The sequence below is a fragment of the Ammospiza nelsoni genome, chromosome 1 (assembly GCF_027579445.1).
Source record: "Ammospiza nelsoni isolate bAmmNel1 chromosome 1, bAmmNel1.pri, whole genome shotgun sequence".
Lineage (NCBI taxonomy): Eukaryota > Metazoa > Chordata > Aves > Passeriformes > Passerellidae > Ammospiza > Ammospiza nelsoni.
In genome coordinates, this window is record NC_080633.1 from 99905064 (window position 1) to 99932111 (window position 27048).

Genomic DNA, 27048 nt, shown 5'->3' on the forward strand with positions numbered 1-27048 from the left:
CCAACAGATGGCATGATGCATTTCCATTATCCCGTGTCTCTCCAATAAGATCACTGTCTGCTCATCTCAAAATAAACCCAAAACACCACCCTAGGCCTCAGCTCTGGAAAGATTTAAACATGTGTTTGGATTTTCATATGAGTACCACTAAATCTCCTCTTTCCTGCTGTGTTTAAGAGTTTAGTTTTTCTTCTGTGGTAAGGAAGCAGCTGCCTGTAGGTATATAATGTCAAATTCTTTAGGTATATCATCAGAGTGAGGAAGAATATTCTTGATCTGTTATTATTGAAACTATTCAACACTATGTTACCCAAAAAAACTAGCCAAATATATTCATATTCATTTTCTTCTGAATATGGTCCTGGAAAAATAAGTCAAAGTATTGCCTAGCTCTGCGCGGCAAATATTCAGCGCAATATGTTTCTTGTATTTCTTTCTTTATTTCTAGCCTGTACAGCTGAACTGTTGCATGAGAAAGATGTTACATGAACTTATAGTGTGAAATAGGATGGAGAATTGTGTGAATTACTGAAAATACAGTGAACACCAGTGCTGGACATGAGCATCGTATAGGCTGTATAGTTTGAGCAGAGACTCTAACAATGAAAGCACAACAAATCCTCCTGTGCTTTGAAATTAGCAATTTAAGTTATGAAATGAATTATTCTTGAGCAAGGACTTTTAAGTTATGAAATTAATTATTCTTGAGCAAGGGCTTTTTTTCAGGACTTTTTTTCTGATGGCACAGAAGAAGCTACTACATTACCTACATGCCCAGAGGAGCAGCAGGGGAAATGGAAACCATGTTAGGAGTTAATTTTGTATTTCAGTAAGATTCGGAGGTTAATCTTCAGTTTCAGTGTGTAGGTGGTAGAATATGTGTGAAATAGGGTACGTGCAATGAAATGCTTTACTGAACTGCAGAAATGTGTATAACATGCTAAGTAGGACTAGTCCAGATCATATGCTGGAGGGTCAATGAATACATAGGCCAATGCCACTTAATTTTCTTTTAAGAAAAAAAGTCTCTTGAACTCTTCCCACTTTATTCTGTGCTTCTTATTAATAATTTAAGCAGAAATGTTGGTACATGAAGCTGAAAACAAAGATATCTGTCTGTCAGGCTGTCCAGCCTAAAGGTTCAACTGCTAAGCCTCTTGCTACCACTTCCCAGGAAAGGGAATTTGCTGTTGGCATATAATTGTTGCTCTTGATGATCTTATGTCTTACCACAGTCAACGACGTATTGTGTGTTATGCTAGTTTGTTACCTTGTTTGAAGACTTCAGCCTGTCATGGTTAAGACCATTTAAGGTATTCCAGTTTGTTTTTGAAATGCCTTGTTTCTTTATCTAATCCCTTGCAGAAATGTGTTACATCAATAGAAATACCTTTACCAACAAAATCCATAATGTCATAAAAAATATTAAGTTAGGTCAACTGTATTTGTTTAGTCGAAACCCACACAGACTGCTAGTAATTGTATTGCCTTATTTCACTTTCTCAAGTCCATTTCAGACACAGCATTATTTTCTTTAGGATCAATACTGGGGTTGGCTTGGGTCATCAAGCAGAAAAATACAAAGGAAAACAGGTGAAGGCCTAATCATTCTTGACATCCTCCTCTCCACCAATTACTTAAAGTGGAAAATATCTAGAGATCTTGAATCACTTTCCGTGTCAGTCTGATTTGAAGTCTGGATTGCTCTTTGGAGAATGAATGAATTTTTGTGGTATTTTCATGTTCACTACTCAGACTTCAGTCCCTTCACTCGTAACTGTTGTGTTCTCAGAGGAAGAATACATTAATCCCCAGAGAGACAAGAAGTTAAGGGCATTTCCATTGTTTGGAGTGTAGTAATTATGACCCTTCACAGCTGGAAAAGGCTTTGTTCCTGAGGGAGGATATTCAGTGGAAAGGATGGTGGAATATCCTTCACCAGACATTAACATTTAGCAATGATTTCTCTCTTACTTTTCTGCAGACATAAAAGAAATGATGCTTGTTTGAGGAAAGGGCAAGGAAAGAAATAATACAGGACTCTGCTCAATGAGATGGAGTCTATTAGAAGCAGAGAGACATTGACAAATGTCTTTGAAGATTTCAGGAAGAAAGATGGTTGCTTCTGTGCTCTAACTGACAAAGACTTTGTTGAGATGACATTCTGATTCAATAACTTTGCTTCTTTATCTACAACTGCACCTAAGGGCCAGTTTTAGAAAAGCTACCTTGTCTAGCTGTGACTTATTTTTAGGTGCTACTATGTCCCTTTACAAGGGGAGGTCTTTATTCAGCACACATTCAGTTCTGTGAAAGAGGTCATGTATTAAACAAATTTACCTTCAGCATTGGAGTCCAAGAAGTCAGAGGCACTGAGCAATACATGGAGACTAAACACAGAAAAATCTTTAAATATTTGCACAAAAAGGTAGGTAAAACAAATAAACAGTTAACCAAATAAATACATAAATAAACAAAAAAAAGCAGAACTATTTGGAGAAAGTTTATGATTAAGCTTGATTTAGTGTGGAAGAGCCGAAGAAGCAGTAAGGTTTGGATACTATAGAAGGTTCGGTTTCTTAATAAGGTTTGGACACCTTATGCTCATGCTTTCCAAACTCAAAATAATGTGCCAAACAGCGCATGAGCAGAAGGCAGGAGACTACAGGATTTTAAACAGAGATGAGCTGGTAAGCCTTTGCTTAGCAAAATGGTAGAGCTTTGTGTGAATATACTAAGCTGGATGTCTTCACATCTTGGATCAGAAGATTTCTGACTTTTTTCAGACAGGATCATTAGGGTCACCCGGAAAAGGAGTTGTTCGAGACATTTTATTTTGAGAAAGATCTCTGGATTCTAGGAAGGATCACAAATAGTCAGACGGCATGGATTGGTTTTTGGACTGCAAGATTGCAGTATCACTTGATGCAACATCTTCTCCAGATAAGGACTGAATAAGATATAGGGTGTTTGTGGAAAAGGGCCATATACTGTAAAAGTCTCTTTCCCCTCTGTTTAACCAGATGAGACCCATCAATTTACAAAGCCCTTTATAGATTTCATGGATGAGACAAGGACTGAAATAATGTCATTTGAGAGACATTATTATTGCTATATATTCTGATCTACCATAGGAACTGTTAGATTTTATAATTAAGGTATGCATTTTTGTAACAGCTTTTGTTGGCTCTTTATGATTATACATATTGTACAGTGCTTACTTTTTTATTTTAAGGAAACTGAATATTAAAAATATTCATATAATAAAGCCTCTTGTTAAAGCTTCTTGAACTACTTTTTTTCATGCCTCATTTTCTTGACTGTGAGCCTCCACAGATTCAGTCACCATGTTCATGTCCCTTCCTAGCTGATGTTCACCATGCTGTGCAAGACAGCAAGCTGCCTTATTTCTCCAGCAAAGGAGTTCCTGTCAATGCACAGTACACTTGTACTTCTGCACAGAACTAGTCACCATTCATTTTTGTTTATTCCTAATCTCTTTCCCTCTGATGTTCTGAAGTACTTATACATCTCTACATCCACCAAAGCTTTAAAGCTGAGCAACTGACACATTTGCAGACAAATCGCTCAGAGGAAGCACATACGCATTTATTTTCTGAAGCGTCTCCAGGTGATTACGCTTAAGGCCAAATTCTGCTCCTGTGAGCAGAAGTCAAGAAGAAGTGTTTTGCCCAGAGGAACTGTGGGAATCTCTCCTTTCTCACTCTGTCAGAAGGTCCTGAGGTACCAAGGCCACAGCTGCTGTCACAGTGCTAAGCTTGAGGCAGTGTAGTTACATAAATTACAGCTTCTTATCCCTTATGTGTTTCTAAAGAAATAAATTCATTTTTCAAAAAAGCCACTATGTCCATCTTTTCCAGAGTTTTGTGTATTTAGATACACATCAGTCATCGTACACTTAGTTGTCCTGGAAGGCTGCTGCTTTCCAAATCTCTGTGACCCAGTGGTCCTACAGTGCCATGTAGCCGTTTTTTGTCCTGAGCAGGTGTGATTCTCCCTCTTACAAAATGAGCAGCTAATTTAAATTAGGGTGTGGCCCTGAATTTCAGCAAATGCCACTGACCTCACAGGAAGATGTAACCACCATCTAAGTTTGATAATCATGTGTTGAATATACATTTACCTCCAGGCTTTAACAGAAAATAAAAATATGTGTTGTGTGGATATAGATGCCTCAAAATTTCTTCACTTTATATAAACTCTGTGTGTTACAGTCAAGACTCTTTTTGATCACTCTTCTCAAAGCTCTTAGGACTTGCTGTACTGGAGTTGTTCCTGCCCAGAAGGACTGAGATACAACATTCCCACTTCAGATTCCCTACCACGCTCCCATGCTTCCTTGAGATAAATTCCATCTAACATATTTCAAGACCATCTAGATAAATACTTGATTATGAAGGTCATGCACACTTGTGTATTGAACTTTTTAATTAATGAATTTATACTAGTCCAGTGCAAATTTGGGACTTCATTAAGCACAATACACAAGATTGTCATCATCACCAGTACTTAAAAAACCCTACTATTTGGCTTAAAATCACTGCCTTCCCAAACCACATGCCAGGGGCCTGAACACATTCACCACCATGGAGTTCAACTGGCTGCCAAGACCTGACTGGTTGGGGGATGACAAGGGAGCTGAGGGGAGGCCTCAGGCACATCCACACAGTGAGCATTGCAGCCATGTCCATGCTTGGCCATGTACTCAATCAATCCAGAGCCCCAGCCTGCAGGTTTGACTCACCAGACTGCCCTGGATGATCCCTTCCATCTGAGTTGCAGACATACTTAAAGAAGAAGATGGAGGTTCTTCTTTCCATAAGGAGCATTTCTCAGATTTTCTTGGGGATATAATGGTTAAGCATTTGGCAACTTATTAATAGAGATATATCTAAACATTCTTGATGGCATCTTTGATAACCAGTCTCAGAAGGAAGATGATTGAATTGTTGTTACGTATCTCCAGGGGTTTTGTTCATCTAAATCCCTAACTCAATGGAGTTCTGATGGACATTTTCCTATTCAAAGCTTTTACCTGGCACTTTGACATCAGCCCTTCTGCTGAACTTATATGCACAGGAATATTTCAGCAAGTTTTTTGGCAGTGACATATTTACCATATTGCAGTTGGTGTTGATCATACAAATAATGTCGTTATGCTTGCAGGGAACAGGTAATGGGGTGGGCAAAAAACGTGTTCTCATACAGACAGAAAGCTCAGCATAAAAATGCACTTAGGGAGCAGAAAAAACAGCGGAGTCGCTCTCAGCGCAGAGATCACAAAAGAACTAATTTTCCAGAATGCCATTCCAAACCCATGACCACAGCATTAGCAATGCTGCAAGAATATGAACTGCACCTGAGACTGATGCTCATTAACCTTTTGGGTTAATGTGCAGCTCACAAGCATAAAGGGTTTGTGTGTGTGCTGTAGGCAAATGGAGGGGTAAAAACAAGCATGAGGAAAGGAAAGGAGGCAGAATAACTCAAGGGAAAGACAGAGCCCTTTTGGTTCTGGAAAAGAACTGAGCATTGTTTTTCTCCCATGCAGAATGGCAAAAAAATGAATGAAGAAAAGCATTCTAAGAGAAAAATGAATTCACATAACTATGGCTTCTACTCTAACATATATTTAGATTATCTACCAACCAGATAGTTCTCTGATAAGGAAACATCTAAACAGTAGAAATAATTGATCTCAGATTTATCCATATTCCAGGCCTGGATTTATTTTCTCATCAATGTCCAAGGTAAAGTGACCAGATAGCTCAATAAGATTGTACAAGTACCAGTTTTTAATGGGTTGGCACAATGTTCAGTGAATTAATTTCTTTTTTTTTATTAAGATGCAGAGACATCCTATTGTTATTCTGCCAGTGATCTACCCTTGGTACAAAAATGGCTGATTCACAGACTCTGCTCCTCCTCCTCTGTATGTTATATCTACAGTAGATGATCAAATTCTCGTTAACACAGAGGAAAGTACAACCTGGCACCTGCAAAAGGTTTTCAAATATCACTGCTTAATGTCTCCTGGCAATGCTGGTTTGTAACAAGAAGCCAAATAGTGGTGCAGCCAAGGATGCATTTCATGAGATCTCTATCTCCAGGCAATTTAACTTGGACACAACAGACTTGGAATGCAGCTTCACTTTTCTCTGCTGCCCTGTGCTTCCTCCCATTTCATCCATTTCAGCATCTCTTTTTTTCCTGTTTATCATGGACTTCCCTCACTGTTGCCTCTCGAACTCTCATCTTCCAGAAGGAGAGGCTGGGCCCTTTGTCAGGCTAATCTCACTAATTGAAAGAATAAGGTGACTGTTTCTGTTGTTGTTACATTTAAAGGACATACTCTGTTCCTGAAATTCATGCTGTTCAGGTAGGCATGATCAATGACCAAGATTTTATCTCTTGGTTAAAGCTTAATCAGGCACAGCAGTTAGGGATATCAGGATTTTGATAAGCACCTAGACAGAGATCTTAATTGCCTATAGCCTTCTCTATTAAACTTAGATAGACAGTAGTGTTGGCTGTCTAAACTGGTATTTAATGCATCTCACTATTTATAATACTTCATATATGCAGGTTTTGGGGAGTTTTGGCAGTTTTAACAGTCTCTGGTGCTTTCACTTTGTGCTCTAGTCAATGAGTGGAAGATGCTATTTGATCACTTTGCAGTCAAGAAATGGCAGCATTCAAAAGAAGTGAGTTCTGCACTGTGCTATCAGTGCAGCTTTTATACCATACAAGTTAATCTTGTGAAGCATCTTAGAGGTTTTGATCAATCTAAAATACACCATATTTGCTTGAAATAGGACTTTGAAATTTTATCTCTGAGTTCTAAATGAGATAGTAATAAAAGCTTCTCCAGCTCTTTAATAATGAATAGAGTTGTGCCATTTTATCTGCATAGGAATACAGTAAATGAAATCAAAGCAGCATAGACATAACTCTTACATTTTCAAAACTGCTAAGACAGCTCTGTGTACACTCCAATATTTTTTGTTATACATACTTACTGCAGAAATATTGTATGCTATATTTCTGTTTTCAAATGGAGTCCTTGCTGCTGCATTTACTGAACTCATACCTTATTAATGCTCCCATTCAATTTAGGATCAGAAAGGTCAATCCTGAAGCATTTGACAACTTTGGCAATGATTCATGCATTTGATCTTATATTTTGTCATGTAATTAGTGCCAGTGAAGGTCCCACGGGTGCTTCCAGTTGCATACAAATGGAGCAGATACCTTGAATGTATTCAGCATAACCTAGGCTTGCCAAGTCTCAGCATCCCACTTCTATGTGTACAAATGTCTAGACTCCAGCTTTGTCTCTTACTTCATGTATCTGCCTATTGTAGTCCAGCATCTGGAAATATAAATGACCTTTTGGAGACTGAGGTATTGATGCAGCTCATTGCTGACTTTCCATTGCTACGTGGATATATAAACGCTGAGTGATTTTTTGTTTGTATCTACCTAATTAAAAAGAAAAACATTAATCTGTACAAAGCAAGTTAGTATAAGTTACAGGTCAACAACATTTTTCTCTGTCCCTTGTAAGAATGATGATAGAAGGGATAATGCAGTGTCTCAGCACCCTTACAGCCACTGGCTGAACAGTCTGGTATCATTAGCAACACCAGCACCATATTTCATATCCCTCGTTGCTCTCTTCTCTTTGAAGGACTGAACTCTTTCATCTGAGTGTACATAAATAGTAATAAATAGCAGACCAGATTTCAGCTCTGTGGACTTCTCTCTGATCTGTGCTGGTCCCTGGTCTGGGCTACTCTTTACTGTCTCTACTCTTTACTGCATCTTTTTCCCCAGCACAGCAACAAGCAAAACTGGTGTTTCCCACTGAGCCCCCACTGAGCAGGCTCTGGGCACCCACAGCAGGGAGGCTTGGAGGTGGCCAATACGAGGCTGCCTCTGAACCACAGAGCACGTTTCATCCCTGATTAGAGTTCATGCCTCAGCTACATGAAAACTTTATTTTTAGAAAGCTGCCACTTGTAGAATCAGAAGTTTTTGCTACTATTAGTTCACATAAAAGATATTTATATGTTAATATTCCTTGTGGAAAATGCCGTAGAGAAAGAAAAAATAACATTTCAGGTGAAATATCAGTCCCTCTTGTCTGTCCCCTTAGTCAGTCTCCTTTGCAGATACTTCACCAGATATTGGTCTGGTTTTTGTTCCTTGGTTTTTTAACAAATTAGTAAAATTTTCTAGGAATGCAAACCTTCATGTATGAATTGTCACTTTGTTGAGAGCCTGATTTTCAATCTCAAGAATTTATAAAACATGTTTGTTCATGCCTAACTTCAAAATGGACTCTGCGATGTTCAAAGATCCTACAATTTTTCTGTGAAAATTAAAGAGAATTCCTTTTTTTAGAATGCACATTCCTGAAAAAAATGCTTTCATAATAATATTGGATTTCAGGGCATGGGAGTGGAATAGGCTTGCATAGTCAATAAATTTCTTGAAAATTCTTTAAAAATTCCAAAGCCATGGGTTTTGGGTTGTTTTTCCGGTGAGTTTTTTTTTTTTCTGTTTTTTTTTTCTTTGGTTTTTTTTTTTTTGTTTTGTTTTGTTTTTTTGTTGTTGTTGTTGTTTTTAATAATACATCTCACTTTACTGAGCCTGTTCTCATGGTAAGACCTGGTTTATAATTTTTGAAAGTTTAGTGCTAACTTTGTTATGAGTCTGTTTGTGAACATGTGGCATGGTTGTTTAATAAATTTAGTAAGACTAAATATTAGATCATAAGTATCTTAAAATTAACAAAAGAGCTAATAGATTTTTGTCTGCTTTCCTCTGCTTGTCTTAGAAAGACAAGAAAATGAACTAGCCTTAAATGAAATATCTGGGGACTGTAGGTATTCATGGCGGTTTTGTGAGTGAACCAAAATCTTGATGTGGCCTTTTCCCTCGCTCTTTTGCTGTTGCATTAAAAAAGAATCTGCCTACAATAAATTACCATTATTGCTGCTTTGCTCTTACATAAATCGTTTTTCTCCTAGGTGCTCTTGATACCTTACTAACTTACATGAATCAAACCTTTTGTGATCCCCAGGAGGTAAAAAACTACCCAAACGCTTGAAACTCTCAGTCTGAAGAAAATATAGAAGATACTGCAGTGACAGAAGCTTTACCCAGTGTTTCTGACCTTATCACACATGGTTTCTCAAAAAGCTGCCATGCTTCAATTTAAAATCTGAAAAACACATTAACACATTGCAGTCAAATATCAGTGAACTAGAAATTGTGTGCACCACATTTTTTCCAAGCAATTCAATAAAACATATCTTTTATATAATCATAATCTATGATGGCTTCAAGTGGATATGCACCATGCCCATCTCCTCTGATACACAACAGAGAAAATCATTCTTCCCAGATAATATTAATAATTCACTAACAACTGGTCTGAAGTATCAGATTAATCAACAGATGCCAGACAATAACTACTATGTGTATTTCTACTTTTCATCTCTGTTTATCCAGGTACTTAGGCACATATAAATCACATTTCATTCCAGGGCTAAGTACATGATTAAATGCTTTGGTGAATGGAGAGGACTGCCGAAACAAGACACTGGGCAGTATTTCAGATCCTGACATCAGTCAGGATCTTACCCTCCAAAGGTCCAAACAGAGATATCTATTAACTTTATGGCATTTTGAACCAGTCTTACAATATGCAGGGTTTTTCAGCATTTTTGAGCTTTTTTAGTCAACTGAGAAAAAGACTTCATATAGTGTGAAATTTCTGCCACAATAGTAGACTTCTCTTCCGGGCTGCCACATTATTTGGTTGCTAACCCATTTTTTTCCTGGAGTCTGTAGCAACCAGGTGCTTTATGCTGCAGCCAGTCTTATCTCAGCCAGCAAAATAATTTTCACTGCTCACCACAACAAAGACAGTGAAGTAAAGGAAAGATCTCCTCTTCTGAGAAAAAATGTTCTTTTCCCTCTACACAGCTTTTTTTTTTTTTTTTGTGAAAATATGCTGATCAAATATATCCATTTCACCAACTTCACCAACACATAACATTAAGTTGTAACATCAACGCTTAAGTAAAATTTCTCTACCTGTTACATACCTTAAAGCTATCAATGTTATTAAATCTTATGAAGTGAAAGTTAAGCCTTTTTTTGGTTGCCCTGTCCTGGAGGATTGTTTAAACTGTCAACTCACATAGCTAAAAGAGGGAAAGGAAAGAACTCACTCATATATCAATGAAAAACAAACTCTGCTAAGAGATTATGATTTTATTTGTATCACAGAGACTTCAATCTCATTAAAAAGAAAAGCGAGAGGGGAGGAGGAAATATAAGGATGGGCATAACCTTGGTTTTCCTTGAAATTCAATTCTGTTAAACACAAATCCTCAGATTACCTTTGCAGCCTTGAATATGTTACCAACCCTGTTTGTTCAATAAAGCACTCTTCATGATTTTATTTCTTTATAAAACAACAGATTATTCAGCCACCATCCCTGAATTATTAAATGAGTTATGAGAATAACCATGTATTAAACATCTTGCAAATTCCTCAAAATGCGGTTTTCCTGACATATTTCTTTAGCAGTACAAAATCCAAATGTGACAAGGAATAAAGCTCTTTGATGTAAAGAGCTGGTCCTATAGACAGATCCCCACTGGGCAGATGGTTATTTTTAATAGTCTGACCTAATTTCTTAGTAGTGAACCAGAGATAACACAAAGCCCTATGGTAGAGCTGGTCTATTGTGTTGAAGTAACATTAGAGAACACTAGATATTCATAACAGCAACATTTTTGTTCATCTGAGTCCAGTCTTAACAAAGCCCACAAAAATTTACTGTCACAACAGTTAAGGCTTCTGAAGATGAAAAGACTTATTATGACTGACCTATCATATGATATCAAGCCAAAACAGACATCTTTAAGATCGGAGGTATGCCTTCAGAAAGTGTTTTCTCTATGACTACAGAGTTACTGCTGATTTCTTTTACAGCATTCCCTTGCTTTTTTTCTCTTTCCTCATAAACTTCACAAAAACTGAAGGTGAGTAAATCACATTATTTGTTTCTGCCTTTCTCATCTTTCTCCCATTCTCATTACCTTGGTTCCTCTTTCATGTTACATTTGACCTTTCCAGAACTACTAAGCTCTGAAACTGGTAATCAGTCTTAGTGAAAGGAAGATATACAGACTGCAGTTTTCAATGCCATAAAATCTATTTGTGTTTTGATTGCACTCAGTGATGTTCACTTTTATTTGAACTACAGTTGAGAGGAGAATCTAGATCATAACAAACAGATGACAGGAAGTTCCTATTTCAATGCAAAACATCTGCCATTCTGAAAAGACCCAAGCCCAACAAAACACAAACAAGAAAAATGGAGAAGAAGCATTATACACTACTAGATACATTAGTCCAATTTCAGCTCTGCATTCACCAGCTCTGTACAGTAGAAGATAGGAGATGCATTTGTAATGAAAATCAGTAAACTTTTCATCCTGAAATTCATTTAAAATTTGTCAAGGACAAAATCAATGATCTACAGCCAGCTGTGTGTTAGCTAAAAAAGTCTATAGACCCTGTGCTCAAAGACAAGGAAGCTGCATCCACATCTTTGAGAGAGCATAAGAAAAGTACTGTTCTAACATACCATAGTGCTCTGTCAAAACAAGAGCTGTTTCCCCCAAATAGATATATTTGTACAAACATTCCTGATATAAGAAAATACAATGTGTACTGGTCAGTGCGCCACAGACAGTATTCAGCATTCTATTTGTTTTGAACACCAAGCTAAAGTGGCTTCCAACCTTATTTAGCAATGTTTTTGTATATTGTTCAGAGAAAATAACATTTTAATCTCATGAAACCCGTTCAGTTACTATGACTGATCTTGCTAATATTTATCCTCTGCACCACACACCAAACTGAAATATTGGGTAAGACTTCTGCATATTCTCTAATGGCATGATACTCCTTTGTTTTAGAATATGAAAATGAATTATGATCAAATCCAGTCAATGAGATTCCCTCTCTTTATTGAAAACCCCACCATAAGGAGTCAATACATGTTCATGCATAAATTGTAACAGTAGAACCAAACACTTTGTCTCCTTCAAAACGCCAGTTGTGCGTCTTCTCTAGGACACTTAAAAGAGAATGTGCCCTGAATGACATGGAAATACAGCTCTTCTTATTGCACAGTGTTCAAGCCCTTGAAGAGTTCTGCGGGTGTAGGCAGAAAGTGAAATTGTTTCCCCATAAATAATGTCTTAGAGGTTTTCCTATGAGAAGGGGCTTTATGCTAACAAATACACTATGATTGAAGATAGTATTTTTGATATTAATATAAAACAACTCACTCGTTTCATTGTAAGAATTGTATCTGAAGAGATATCTCAAAAGACTAGAAATCTTCAGGTGGACATGGGAATCTGTCTCACATTAAAAAATAAATTAGGCAAGGGATTGGAAGAGGGAAAGCTCCATAATTGGCATGGCACCTACCCTTGTGTGAATATTAGTTTTAATGTGTGTCTATTTCTGCTCTCATTTCCCTTTGTTTATTATATCTTGACTATACTGCCAAGAAATTTTTCTCAATATATATTTTAAGTAGTAGGTCTTAAATTGTCAGTGTCAAAGGCTTAATTTAATATAGATAATAAAACACCAGTCTCTAATTTCAGTGGCAATTTACTATATTTTTAATCCTGAAGTGACTCTTGAGAATCTCTCAGCCAAGAAATTCTATAACACCACAAGTGGAAGTCCAGTTAACAAATCTACTGCCTCATTTCTTCACAAAGTGGAAGGAATAGTCACCATGACTTGGTCTGCATGTAGAAGAGCATATGCTTGTGGCAGCTGTTTCAGTGTCTCTTGGGGAATCTCTCATCCAGCCAGTTTTACCTCTTCCTAGCTGTGCTCCCAGACAAGCATCTTTTATACAATTGCACATGGATCAGTCGCATATGCAGCATAATTCAAATATTTAATCCTTCTTAGGAGTAAATATTTTTGAAGTAATTAAACAACATATGCCCAGATATATGTTTACAGCTAAGTGTATGCTCAAGGACCTTGAAAAAGTAATATTGGACATTCCACAAAGCCAGAAGTGATATTAGATAACAGATGTCAAAGGAAAAAAAAGCATTCAACTGGGACATGCTATACTAAACACTATTACATGAATTGTTTTCTTATACACAATTTCTTTAAACATTTTCTCTTAGAAATTAATGTGAATTGAAACAATCAAAGTCTGGGTTCCACTTGAATCTTTCTCTCATCATGTCAAATAGATGAAATGTGTTCAAATGATATATTTTCTGTTAATACTATAACTCATTCTTAAACCATGGGAGGTCTTCTCAATATCTAAGTATAATTTGTTTTTAACAGCATGAGATTTTTTTCTTCCCCTTTGTTATTTTCCTTTATACATATTATTATTATTTGATTTATATAGCAATGCTCCCTATGTGCTCGTGATGATTCAAGAAATTCAACAGAGTCAAACTAAAAGGCAAGAAACTTCAATTATCTGTAAAAGAAATCTCTTAATTCAGTTTCTAGAAAGGGAAATGAATAACACCAGGATTCCCTTGGGTGTGGATTTTGAGGCAAAGGTCACAAATGTGTTCATTTGCAGAACTCTTGGTCATCAAATCTCATTGAGGACACCGTGAAATGCAAGCATTCAGCACAGCAAAAATCTACATAATTTATATATGCCAATAATCAGAAATGAGAAGAGGTGAAAAATTTAAACAAAGGATAGATAACACAAGAAAAAACCCAAAAACATTGCAGAACAAAAATCACCCAAAACAATGGAGAACATAGAAAAATAATGTTCTGAAAATAAAATGAGCTGAGACCTAAATGGGTGAAGGGTTAGGTCTGAATGCAAGCCTCACTTTCAAGAATATCTTTTAGGGACTAACAGGAAAAATAATCTGCCTACTCCTTAAGTTCTATGCTGTGTTTTCCATGATAAAACAAAATATTTAAAATAACATGTTCCCAAATGAATGCAAGCATTCATTTGGGAACAATGAATGAAATGAAAGCAAGAAGTATTTTAGACTTCTTAACTAAAAAAAGGTTGATGTCATTATAAATACAGCACTGATTTGTCAATATGTCCTTTTAACTTAAAATACATTTTCCGAAAATTTCATTATGGAATCTTCAATTCAAAAGTAATCTGAAAGTAGATATCACTAATGAAACAACAGATTTCAAGCATAATATCTCATTTTAAAGCAGATAATATCTCATTTTTACAGTAATGCATGAAGGCCATGTCATTTGGCCTGATAAGCCATATCCTCACCACTTTTGACAACACACCAATTAGTTAACCAATTTATGTATTTGTGTTTTGTAAATCCTGACCTGTCTTGTGCCTTATTCCTGCCTTTAGCATATGTTTGGCTGCTCTGTTCAAATCTTAATTTGTAAATGTGTCCTGTTTTCAAATACTGGGTACAGTGGATCTGGGTCAGACATAGTGGCTTTTATGCCACCAGGATAAAGATAAGGATAATCATTAATTATAGCCTTAATGAAGACATTTATTTGATATGCAAAGCTTGGCAAGATGGTACACTGTGAAGTATTTTTAATTCTCTGTTAACTGTTTTGATCTCTACTAAGTCTATGTGCTTTATCTACATAAGTGGTACTCCTGGAGCAGATTTTAAATGCCTAGCTTTCTAAGACAAGGTTATACAATTTTGCATTCCCATAATGTATGCTCTTCTTTCCTTTTCATTTAAAAAGGAAGAGCTGAACCATGAAGCCCTGACTGTGCTAAATGTTCCGTGCCTATCAACACAAGAAAGCAAAACAAAAAAACCTCTTAGTAAGAGATATATGGAGACAAATAACAAGTAATGACCATTTGTCTTGAAAGCAGGATAGCACAGCATAAAACACATATTTGATATGTAAAACAGGAGCTCCTAACAATATGTTTTTGCATGGCCTGAAGCATTCTCTGTTCATCTCATCAAAACATTTTAAATACACATTAAATTCTATCTTGAAGTATTTTTCAACCACTTGGTATTTCTTGATATAAATTTCCTATTTCAGCCAGGGTTCTCATGAACCCATTCTGTTCGATCATATACAACAAACTGGTAGCTTTTTTATTATGCAGCAGATACTGAATAGGAATACTTGGTGAATGTGTTTGAAGAGCTTCTCAGAAATGTAAGGTATTCTGTTAGTTTTTAAGGAGTTTTTTCCCAGAAGGAGATAGTTTCTTGATTGTCCAAATTTTTTAATCTTGTTCTTGTATTTTTCTTAAGGACAGAAGATAAGGCTCCTCTTTCTGCAATTTTAATATAGCTAGGATGATAGTTTAAAGAAAAAAAAAAATTGTGCTTAACCAGGTATTGGGATAGGACAGCAGAGCAGAGAGATCACCAAAAAAAACCCCCATATTCTCTCCTCCTATTTGCCTTGTTTTCCTTAGAATGTTGGTGAAGCAGACAGACTGCCTTTGATGATTTTAAATTTTCTGCCTCACATAATTTTCTCTCTGAACAATTGAAATGCACACAGCTTTTATTCAAGTGACTATCTACTTTAAATACTCTAGTAATAAGATTATTGGCTGGATTTGAATTTACTTGTCAGTAGTAACATGATGGGACAGCTGCACAAATGATGAGCATAGACTGTTCTCTACCAAAGCCTATGCAGAGATTTGTATTAACCAAGGTGCCAGCTGAGCCACTCCCAAAGGCTTCCACTGATGCATACTCTCATTGTGTAGCAAAAATCTCAAGTACAACTGCAATTGCTAAATTACAATGCAATCCTTATCAAAAGGAATCAGCCAGGCCACAAGAGAAGAATAATAGTGAACAGGGAACCATTGACAGAGCTGTTTGGTTATCTCAAGGAAAGAGAGAAGCCCTTACTGAGTGGGAGAGAAAGCAACATCTGTCAGGAGAAACTGGAAGAGATTGTTTTAAGTTAATTTTGTGCCCCAAAGACTTTTCTGGGGCTTTCCAACAACCCTAACTAATGTGATGCATGTGTGTACAGCTCTCAGCTCTGCTAAGCTCAGCCCAACCTGGATCTTTAGCTGGTTATTTAATTGTGATTTTTGCAAGCTCTATTTTCATTCCCTTTAGATGCAAGTCTCATTGAGAAGCACTTTATTAAAATCACCCTGCTTTTTTAACAATTTCAAAATATTTCAGTTATAAGCAAATCATCCCAATTTTCTCCCCATAAATTATATTCTTCTATAAGTTATCAAAATTCCTGCTGCTACATAAAAATTCAATCAAAAATATCAAAGATAAGGTCTCTTCGACATAGAACTGCATTGACAGCCAGTTGTGTCTAGGTACATTGAGTACAGGGAGCATAGAAAAAGCCTGTTTCTAGCACCAGCTGAGCTGAGTTTGAGCTTTCCCCTTCCCATGTCGACTGTATCCCCCACTTTTAAATCATGTATAATAGCATATTTTTTCACCCATAACTATTACTGCTGCAGGTAATTCAATTTCTTCTATGCAATATAATTACCACTGGAGGAAACAAGAGGGGAAAGGTACCGTTCTATCTAATTTTCTATGGCTTCCTCATCCAGAACATGCACCTTCCCATTCCCTAAGCACAATGCTGTACATTGTACTTTGTGCCACTGCACTGGTCACAGGACACAATAAGGTTCATTTTTTCATACCTCTCTCTCTTCTGTAATCATGGTGTATAAATCACAGCAGAGTTGCTAACAGTGTGTGACTGACAATCTTATTTGATAGACAACCTGTGATCCTTTCAGCCTTTTACTAATAAGCTCATTAGGATAGAAGGGATGAAAATACTTTCTAGGATTTAGCAATGAACCTCAGCAAATTCAGTGTATATCTGACCATTCAAACTTTAGAGAATCAATCTTTCTTCAATCAAAACTTTGTCAGGTTCTGCTGAATGTCTTCTGAAGGTTACCCTGTTTTGGTTTGGGTTTTTTTCTTTTCTTTTCTTCTTCTCTCACTCTTTCTGCTTTAACCCTAAAATCCCACAAAGTAATTTAGGTCAAGGTGAAATGGTTCTGAATATATTTTCTTTTTCATTTTCCAGGTTTAGATTTGGAAAGCCTTTTAGAGGATTTTTGCTGCTTTTTAAGGTATGACCTTATTTTGGATGAACTTTTAAAATCATTAATTTTAAGAAAAGCCTTAAAATACCTGCAGCCTAATGACATTGGCATTTAGACTGAGGTTTCCAAAATGCAAATGGAAAACTACTTGATCAGTGACTGAATAAGCTACTTCATAGTTCCTCTTCATATTCTGAGCGTGGTAAGACATGCATAAAAATCCTATTTGACACACAAGCACATTTTGAGGTCTTGAAGTTAATTTCTAATTTCTGAAAATAGCAATGAGATAATAAGTGATTCTGAAGAACTCTGTCTGTCCTAATAAGTAAAGGAAGTCAGCACATCAACACCGTTGTAAATATTTCAAAGGTGATCTCTTCCTGGACTAATCAGTATCTTAAATGAAGAATATGATTGAAAACTTACTGACTGAGCAATACTTATGTGACAGAAACCAAAAATATGTTCCAAGGAATGGGGCAGGCTAGTTTGTAAATAGATTTCTTCCTGTGACACAGGGAACTATACTGTTTAGCTGTATGGGGAAACTGCAGCTCATGGGACTGCAGTCTCTATTTCTTGTGCTAAAGAGCTGTGGTCATGCTTCTTCAGAGCTGTGGTCATCCTTCTTCTTGTGGCTAATACTGTCATAAAAGGTCAAGAACTACATCAAATATTTTGTTGTTGTTAGCCAGAACACCTTCTATAGATTTAGACCTCCTGCTCAATAAATCCAAATCACTGTAAAGAAATTGCAAAATTCTGTGCTTTTCTTCACTTTATATTAGATCCATTTTTTAAAATTCATCTTTGCCTGATTCTCCTGTCCCATTATCCTGGATTGTTTTTATCTTTGCCATTCTCCTTTTTTCTGCACTTTTAATTTTGGCTTTTCCTTTCTATGGGTTCCATAAAAATAAAAGTTTCTCCTGGGAGAGGAGAATGTCTCCTCCTGGGTTTTCCTTTTTATTCTACTGCTGATGTTCTGCACTTTGATCCTTCTTCTTATTATACACCACCTCCTATAGCCACTTCAGGCTCCTGCTTGCATTAAACACCCCTTCACTCTTCCAGCCCTCTTCCATCCAACACTGAAGTTTCTTCTCTTTCAACCACAATGGTAGATACATCTCAATAATGATTATGAGGAAAGAGAGAGAAGCTGCAGGCTTTTTGTAACAAAGCTACAAAGTTGTAGCAGCTTGATGTGAAGGAACAGTAACATCAAGCATCAATAAGGAGCACTAACAAATCAGTGTAGATAGTGAAAGCAAAGAATTAGACAACTGCCTGCCCCAGGCAATACTTACAGATGCCAGAATTAGACTGCAACAACTTGATTGATGATCGGGTTGTCTATGTCATCCCTTTATCTTCTTTATCACCCATCCTGCTTTTTTTTTCCTTTCAAATTTCTTCCCCCATTTACCTTCCAGGCTTTTCCTTCTTCAGAAGAAGACTCTGATAAGGGTCAATATCACAAAATGCTGTTTATTTCAGCTATGTCACCAGAAAACCATTGCCTCATTCTTTGTGGTAAAAGATAAGATAAAGATTACCTATTATGGCATTAAATTTGAGATAGTTTGAGTTTGAGTAAAGAAGTCCAAGGGATGAATGCAGAAATCCTTTAGTGTTGTGGTCACCCTGACAGCAAAATTGTCCCACATAAATCACCTAAGGCAGCTACATATATTCTGATCTCATAACAGCCCTCTTTCCTTGGAATACTTTGGTTATTTTGGAGATATGGCCTCCACATCTCCTGTGCTGCTTCTGCCTGATGGACCTCTAACTCTTCTTGGCACAGAGGGCCAGTTTCAGCATGGTCAGTGCATATGTCAGCTGCATTATTCTATAGTCAGGCAACAGAGAGCAATAGGGTAGGTCTAGTTGCTCCTGTAGAACATGATTAACCCCTGCCCATGCAAGAATAAGTGCTGTCATCATTCTTTCCTTTGCACTTTCACTCATGTCAGGGGAAGATTCTCAAAAATGCCCACTTTCTCACATCACTCAATCACTCAGCTGTGGACCCAAAGGCAATCCTTGTTGCCAAAGGGTAAGATTTAGACTATCCACTTAGGTATCTAAAATGAAAAAGTCAGGAGATGGGCTAAGAGAAGAACTTTTAGGACAATTCTCCAGAGAACATGAAGTACTGGAAAGCCCGCAGGCAACCACTAAATATCACCATCTCAAATGCTGTCCTTCAGACAAAAAACAGTGTGTACAGAGCCTTAGCCATTAGCATTAATACCTTGGAGCAAACTCACCTTCAATTCAGAGATGTTATGTGGAATCCTGTGTGGTGGGGCAATGTCTTCCACACAGGATTCTACATTAGCATCTCTGAATTGTTAAATTACTGTGTCCTTTACTTTGACACTGGTTTACACCAAGTTGGAGCAGCCAGGCTAGGCGATCTAGGTATTACTCTAAATGATCCCTGGATCGGTTCATTGAAAGGCAAGGATAAAGGGATTCTCATCAATATGTCAGTAGATTGTACAAGTTTTCAGAAACTGCCTTAGATGCATGTTATCCTCTTAGTCTGTTTGTTGCAGTGGATGTGCAGAATATTTCTTGGAGCTACAAAACCATTTTACAAAATGACTCCTGGTAATTCAATAAGAACCGTAGCTGCTAGAGGAGAGTACAAGCTTTTCCCAGCCCAGTCAAGCTCTTACCTATAAGAGATTATTGTTCTTGCTAGATGCATGAAATTGTTTATAATTGTGCCTCATTTTAGTTCTTATTTTGAAGCCTGCAAGTAAGGCACATTTAATTTTTGTTAATTAGTAATAATGAATATTCCCTTGATATGGAGATATTATACTGTGTCCTTTTTTGCCAAAATGTAAATTGGATTTCATTTAAAAATCTCTAATTAATCATGTAGTTTTAGAATACAGTTGTGTATCTCCTTTTAACTTGCAACCTTATCATTATATAATGCTAATTATGGTTACATAAAATCCAGATATTGTAATTGGATGCACAAAGTGCAAATATGTTACTTATACTGATACTGATAAAATATCTTACAGGTCACATAAAGCCAACCTCATGCCAATTAATTAAAGCTTACAAATTGCAGGTAGAGAAAATAACTTGATTTAAATGATAAAATAGGAACAAAGACAAGAAACACAAATAACCAGCAGGATCTATTACTGCATTTTGTCTCACTGACACACAGACAAAAACCATTAAAACAATCAGCTCTCTTCCAAATGTTAATGCACACAAAACAGAAGATACGATACCCCTCCTTACAGCAGTTAAGAAGCCTCTAATCTGACTGAGGACTACTGGGATTCCTTTTGAAGAAGTTTGAAATGGTATTTTTCTTTTCTGATTAATGACTCAGCAATTAAAGAAAAGCTTGTCTTACTCCCATCCAATTTAATGGCAGAAGTGTTAACAGACTATAGAAGGTGTCCAGGAAAGCAGGAAGTCATTAATGAAATTTTTATCACTGTATGTCATGGCACATTATGGATCTGGACGTGAAAAAAGCCAGTGGAGAATATATGGATCAAAATAAACAGGAACAACAACATGGTGATGTTGTGATGTGCTTCTACTGGCTGTCTGCACCAGAAGAAGAAGAGACCTTCTACAAACTACGGGAGTGAACCTCTCATTCACAAGTTCCAGTGATTATATATTGGGAAGAAATAATTCACAAGTTCCAGTGATTATAGATTGGGAGTGCTTGGACTGCACCTGACTGCTTGGAAAACAGCTTAATAGAAAAGGGTCTGCTGCCCTGGTGAACTGCAAGCTGACTCTGAGCAATATATCTTGAGAAAAGATGATCCACAGTATACTGAGCTGCATTAGGAAAAGCTTTGCCAGCAAGCTGAAGGAAGTCATCCTTCCCCTCAGACCTAGTGAGAACTATCTGGAGTGTTGAGTCCAGTTCTTGTCTCCCCAGTACAAGAGACAGAGAGATAAACAAAAATACTGGAGCAAATTCCACAAAATGGGCCACAAAGATCAAGAACTTGAAACATCATTCATATGAGAGTCGGAGAAAAGCAGGGCTGTTCACCGTAGGCAAGAGAAGGCTCAGGAGAATCTCACCAATGTATTTATATAAACTATAGAAAGTATAAGCAACTGATGTGAGAAAATTAACAAGGATTGAGACTCTTGAGTGGTGTGCATTGAAAAGACAAATGTCAAGGGGCAAAATTTGCAAAAAAAATAAAAATCACTTAAACATAAGAAAGAGCTGTTTTACTTTGGGAACTTGTTCTACTTCTAGAACAGGTTATCATTAATTTTGTGGAGTTTCTGTCTATGGATATTTAAAACTCAGCTGACACAATACTGGGCAAACTGCTTTAGCTGGCCCTTCTTGAGCTAAACTGGGCTAAACTGTCTCCAGAGTGCCTTCCAGCCTCACCATTTCTGTGATTATGATTCTGTGACAAAAACTAAACCAGGAAATCATTGTGTCATCTAGATTAGGACTTAGCCTCATATTGAGCTTGTAATATATATCAAGAACAGGCATTTGCTTTGATTATCAAAGATACTTTTTCAAGTTTGGAGTTTGCAAAGTTTGCAAATTTTGCAAAGTTTGCAAAATTAAACTAATTTGTATTCATACAGTGAGGTAACTGATTGTGTTAATAATGGTCTCAAAACTGAAACTACTACTAACAGAGCAAACAAGCTACTAAAAATTAGACAAAAATTGATAACTGTCACTGGTAGGAATGTGGATCAGGTTTGCACATTCACAACACACAATGAAACCACACAAATTTATGTAAACAACACATTCCTAGTTAGGCCATCTGGTCTGTATCTGCTGCCTCTGTGTTTGTTGACATGGGGTACCAGCACATGGAAGACTGGCTGATATTTATAAAATATTTTTTTCAAGTACAATCCTGCTATAATTAGAGCTACACATAGTACATAGGGATAAATCAGAGGCAAATCTGCCATTTGCTAATATTCACATTCTTATTAGAAATCTGATTTCATTATTTTTAAATAGATAGTCATGGATATTTTTCAAATTTCAAACAGATTAATTTCACATTTTATTCTTGAGATTAATATTCATCTAAGCATTTTATTCTTTATGAATCTTTTTGTAATAATATTGTGTGGGGTTTTTCAGAAGAATGATGCAAAATTTGTATCAGAAAAACTGAGATTAGTTTCAACATCTAGAAAGAGGTGTTTCCAAAAGTCATTTCTCAAAATGCAAAGTCACCTACAGAATAGAAACACTTCTGAGAAAAGGAAGCAGAAACATAGCCATTACAAAGAATCACTGACAGTATAATGAGCACCTTGTTGAAATGGTAAAGGCATATGGGATTCCATCACACAAGAAAAAGATCAGAGTTTCTCTCCAGCTCTAATAATTCACACCACAGAAACAGTTAGAAGAAAAATTTGGCCTGGTTGACCCCAAAAAGATTTAAAACTGATTTCAAGACTTGGAAGATTTACTAGTAGACTTGTAAGTGTCAATGGTTTTTTGGATTGCAAGTCTGAATCAAAGGTCCCAATTTGATCTGCTCTAACTCAATCCTTATTTAACATAGTGGAACAGCACCCTTGTCCCCATTACTAAAGTTCCCAAAAGCTACCTCTAAATACTCTCTGATGTATTTAAAAAATGTTTGGGGCAGAGAATTTTCAAGGTAATTTGAAAATGTTTATAGCGTTGATATTGTGTTATTGTCCATTGTACTGAAATGTTGAAGTGTTGCAGTATATGTAGCAATAATACTGATCTAATTTCCTGCTGGTTCAAGTCTAATGGACTCATCTGAAGCATCACATCAGGGAAATAGACTCATCTCTTTAAAACCTGCAATCCCCAGCCAAGGGATTTACATTTCAAAAATAATCTCATTGAAATAAAAGACTGCAGTAATGTTTTAAATTATGCACAGATAAAGGAAACCCAGGGTTCATGCAGCATCACTAGTACCCTTGTTCTCAGTGGGATCCCCTGTGCCCAGGTGTTGTTTCAGCCCCAGTAATTCTTCTGGCACTGCCAGTTTTCTGAGCTCATGAGAAGTGAAAACACAAGGGGATGAGTTAGGAGCACAGGGACAGCCCTGATCTGAATTGTGCTTTAGCTGCCTTAAATGACAGCCATAACAATATACAAGCAGTTTAACACTGTCAGTGTGGGATTTGGGCAGCAGGTTCAGTTTACTGTTGACAAATATGGCACTTGAGTCTGAACCATTTATCCTGGGATAGAACACAATATAAAAGGTTTTGACTAGAAACCCTGAATAATTCATTGCCTATGCTTTCTTTCCAGTAAGCTAGTATGTTTCATTTTAGATCAAACTTCTTCATATGGCAGGATGTTGTCATCTAGGATGATTGGAATTTTTTTTTTTTTGCTACTCTCTTAGTTTGAATTGAGTTTCAAGGAGGAGTCCAAAGGGGCAGAGCTAACAGGGATACTCTCTGGTAATGGTAACCTAGCAGTGTAAAATTCACATGGATGGCCAAAGAAGAGAAATAAGCCTTGTTTTATGGCAAAGCAAAGAGACTACAAATGCTTTGTGGTTTATCTGTGCTCATTGCAAGCCTCAAGAGGAAGAAATCATGTTGTGTGAATGGGACAGATCTCAGATGCTCTGTAGGAGGGTCTTCATCCTGGAGAAGTTACCCCTCTTTGTACCCAACACATTTATTTCAGTGTGGATCTATCACATAGACCAAAATGTGGCCATTTTTGAAAGACAGAGGGAATTTGTTAGGACTACAAATATTCAGACTAGATATTTGCAACAAAGAAAAAGGTGTGTTTCTTATAAAATACAGTGAGAGTGCTTTTATTTTCTCGTCTTGGAGAACAACCTTATAATTATTTTGTTACATTCTTAACAAGGATGTTAACAAAATAATTCAACAGGACTAAAGGAGCATAAGTATTCATTCAGTGCCAAGCTGTCTTTCTATTCCTTTCCTTGTAAATTAACTCGAAGAAAAAAGTGATTATTTTCAAGTCTCTCAAGCTGACAAAGCAGGCTAACATAACATCTAACATAAAAGTAGTAAAAAAAGAGTTATATTTGCATTTCATGATCCCTAATTATCTGACCTTTTCACAGAAAGTTGCTATCATAAATATACATTTTCTGAGCATGCTTTTTGCAATGTGGGCTTTTAAATTTTCTCAAATCGAGTAGCTACCTCTTTGAAGTAGCTGTTTTACAACAGTTGCTGCTGACTGCAGTCCCTCTTGTTTTAGTTGGAAAGAATATATAAGTTTATGCTTTAGTTTCTCTCAATCTATTTTGATTTCATTTTTTGTGATGGAACAATGGCTATAGATCTATGCAGTGATATCTCAGCATTTCTGCTGTAGCTGAACAGTTAACAATATTTAGGGATGCTTTTCTTTGAGATTTCCTTTCCCTTAAGAAGCTTATATCGTAATATATGTCATTTTGTCTTTATGTCTTGAATTTTCAGATATTAATTTTAGTACTGTGCTTGACCAAAGAAAATCAGTAGGCTTTAATATCTGCCTCAAGACAATAGCTGATATTAAATATTATTTCCTAGCATGCTGCATGACTCTGATAGTTACACAGTAAACTTGTGCACCTGCTTAAGAAAAGCAACTATATGGAAGAATATTGTCACCTAAAATTATGTCTGGGCTTTTGTTGTTGTTTTTTTTCACATGTATCCTTAAAATGATATTGTGAAGGAGATTCAGGAGGCTGACAGTGCCAAGAACTCTCTCTAAAAGTGACACTGCATACAAATAATAAAGGAAATTTAGAAGGCTCTTCCACTGAAAAGTAGAAAAGCTTTAATTTACTTTCTAAAAATATCAGTAGTTAATTCTAAGATTCAACTCAACATTTCAATTACTATAAAAGCTTAAGAACTTTAACCAAATAGCATACCAGTAATTCACAGGAATAGGCAGAAGTTCTTGATTAAGTCCCTTCTATGAGCCATTTTTAACCTACTAGAGGTAAAATGAAATTACTGAAATTCTAGTCTTTACAGAAAAGTGACAAATTAACCTTCATTGCGCGAACGCGTATGTGGCTCAAAGTCCGGCTAGCTAGAGGGGAAACGGCCGACGCCTCCGCTGCATCTGAGATCAGCCCCCCTTGGCGTCGTGGCCTCGGGCTGGGCCGAATCGCGGACTGGATTATATGCGCTGGACGAGACGAGAAAAAGGAGTGACCACTTGCTGGGAGTTAACGTCGGTTTATTGAAGGATGGCACGTACCAACGGAGGGAGGGCACCGACCAGCAAAATGGCCTCGGGCAAGGGGAGAGGCGAGGTTTTAAAGGCAAGGGGCGGAGAAAGGAGGGAAACCCCGCTAGCAAATAGGAAAACATATAGGGAGATGCACAACATAACTGACATGCTAACATATCCAATAAACACAAGGTTAGAGAGGAGCCCCGGGACCTCAGCCAATTACATCCCCCAAAGAGAAGAAGGTTCTCGAAAGCTGGGAGGAGTGGGGGTGATTGACTGAGCCCAGGGAGGAGGAAAAACTTACTTATATGGTAAAATAAGGGAGGGGAAGTTACATAACTTGAGCGATTGACAACTGAAGGGGGCAGGGGTAACCATAGTAACATAACTGTCAGGAGACCTGTGGCGGGAAAACTGAGGAGGGCAGAACCATTTTACACAAAATGGGGGGAGCAGATACATAAAATGGGGGAGGAATTAAATGAACTTAACGAACACACTACAACACTTCATAGCGTAATAAATACAACATGAAGCAATTAGTACCTTTTTCTTTGAAAATAAAGCAAACATGGTAGATATAAGTAAAGAAAGAGGATGCATACTCCACCACAGTTTGACAGCTGCCCTCTAGCTTTGGGAACAAACCCATCTGACCATGGGTGCATTATCTGTCAGGCTGTGCTGATGGGAGAAAGGCACTATCTCTTCAGACAGTAGATCTGCCAACCCTTACCACACCTTGTTGTATGAGATTCCAGTGAGAATGTTGGGAGAAGCAGAATGCAATTAGCAGACATCCATAAAACACTCCAATGAAAGCCCCATTCTGCCCCTTCACACCTGTTTGACACAATTACCCTGAAACTCATCTGCCACCAGAGTGCTGATCAAGTGCACTGCCAAGGCTTAGAAAATGTGTTTCGGTTATCCCCACATAAGTGGTGGAACCAAACAAATGGGAGGAAGGCATCTGTGAAATGTTCAGCATCTGCTGCCTTCCAGAACAACAACTGCTTGTTTTAAATTTTTGATAGACTTACTTTTTGCCCACATAATGATGTATGAAAGTCTGACCATGTATGAAAATACTTACCAGAGCACTCTGAATCTCTCAAGAAAAAATAGAGCTGTTTCTGTGAGCCACAGTTTTGCAAGTAAACAAATATGAATGATAGCTTTCAAAATCACTCAGGTAATGCAGCATTTCAGAATCTCCATTCTAAAGATAGCATGTGGTATATATTCTACATATATATTCTTCTAGTCACTGAATTCCATAACAGAGTCACAGAATAAAAGTCTACCTCTGGCTAAGTCAGAACAAAAAGTGCTTCTGCAAGATGGCTAACCCTTCAGGTGTTTCTGGTGGCCAGCATCTGTGCAAAGTGTGACATGACCAAGCTTGTCCCTCCTAGGCTAAACAGTCAGTTGGAGATGAATGACTAAACTGGAAAGAAAATTGTTCTCATTTATTCTTAAAACACCTCTGTGCATGTCCCTTATTTTTGACCTTGAATGTTTGTATTTGTGTTTGCTTTCTATATCTTTCCATATTCTCCATACTGTACTCCTTTTTATGTTTCTATAGAACATCTTGCACACTAAACATCTTTAGTGAGATTTCTTTTCAGA

At 37.1% G+C, this 27048-nt stretch overlaps 1 long non-coding RNA gene across 1 annotated transcript in view; it reads left to right on the forward strand.

Moving 5' to 3' along the window:
* LOC132076103 (uncharacterized) overlaps positions 1–27048 on the forward strand; it is a 772278-nt gene that overhangs the window by 248526 nt on the left and 496704 nt on the right. The window lies entirely within an intron of this gene.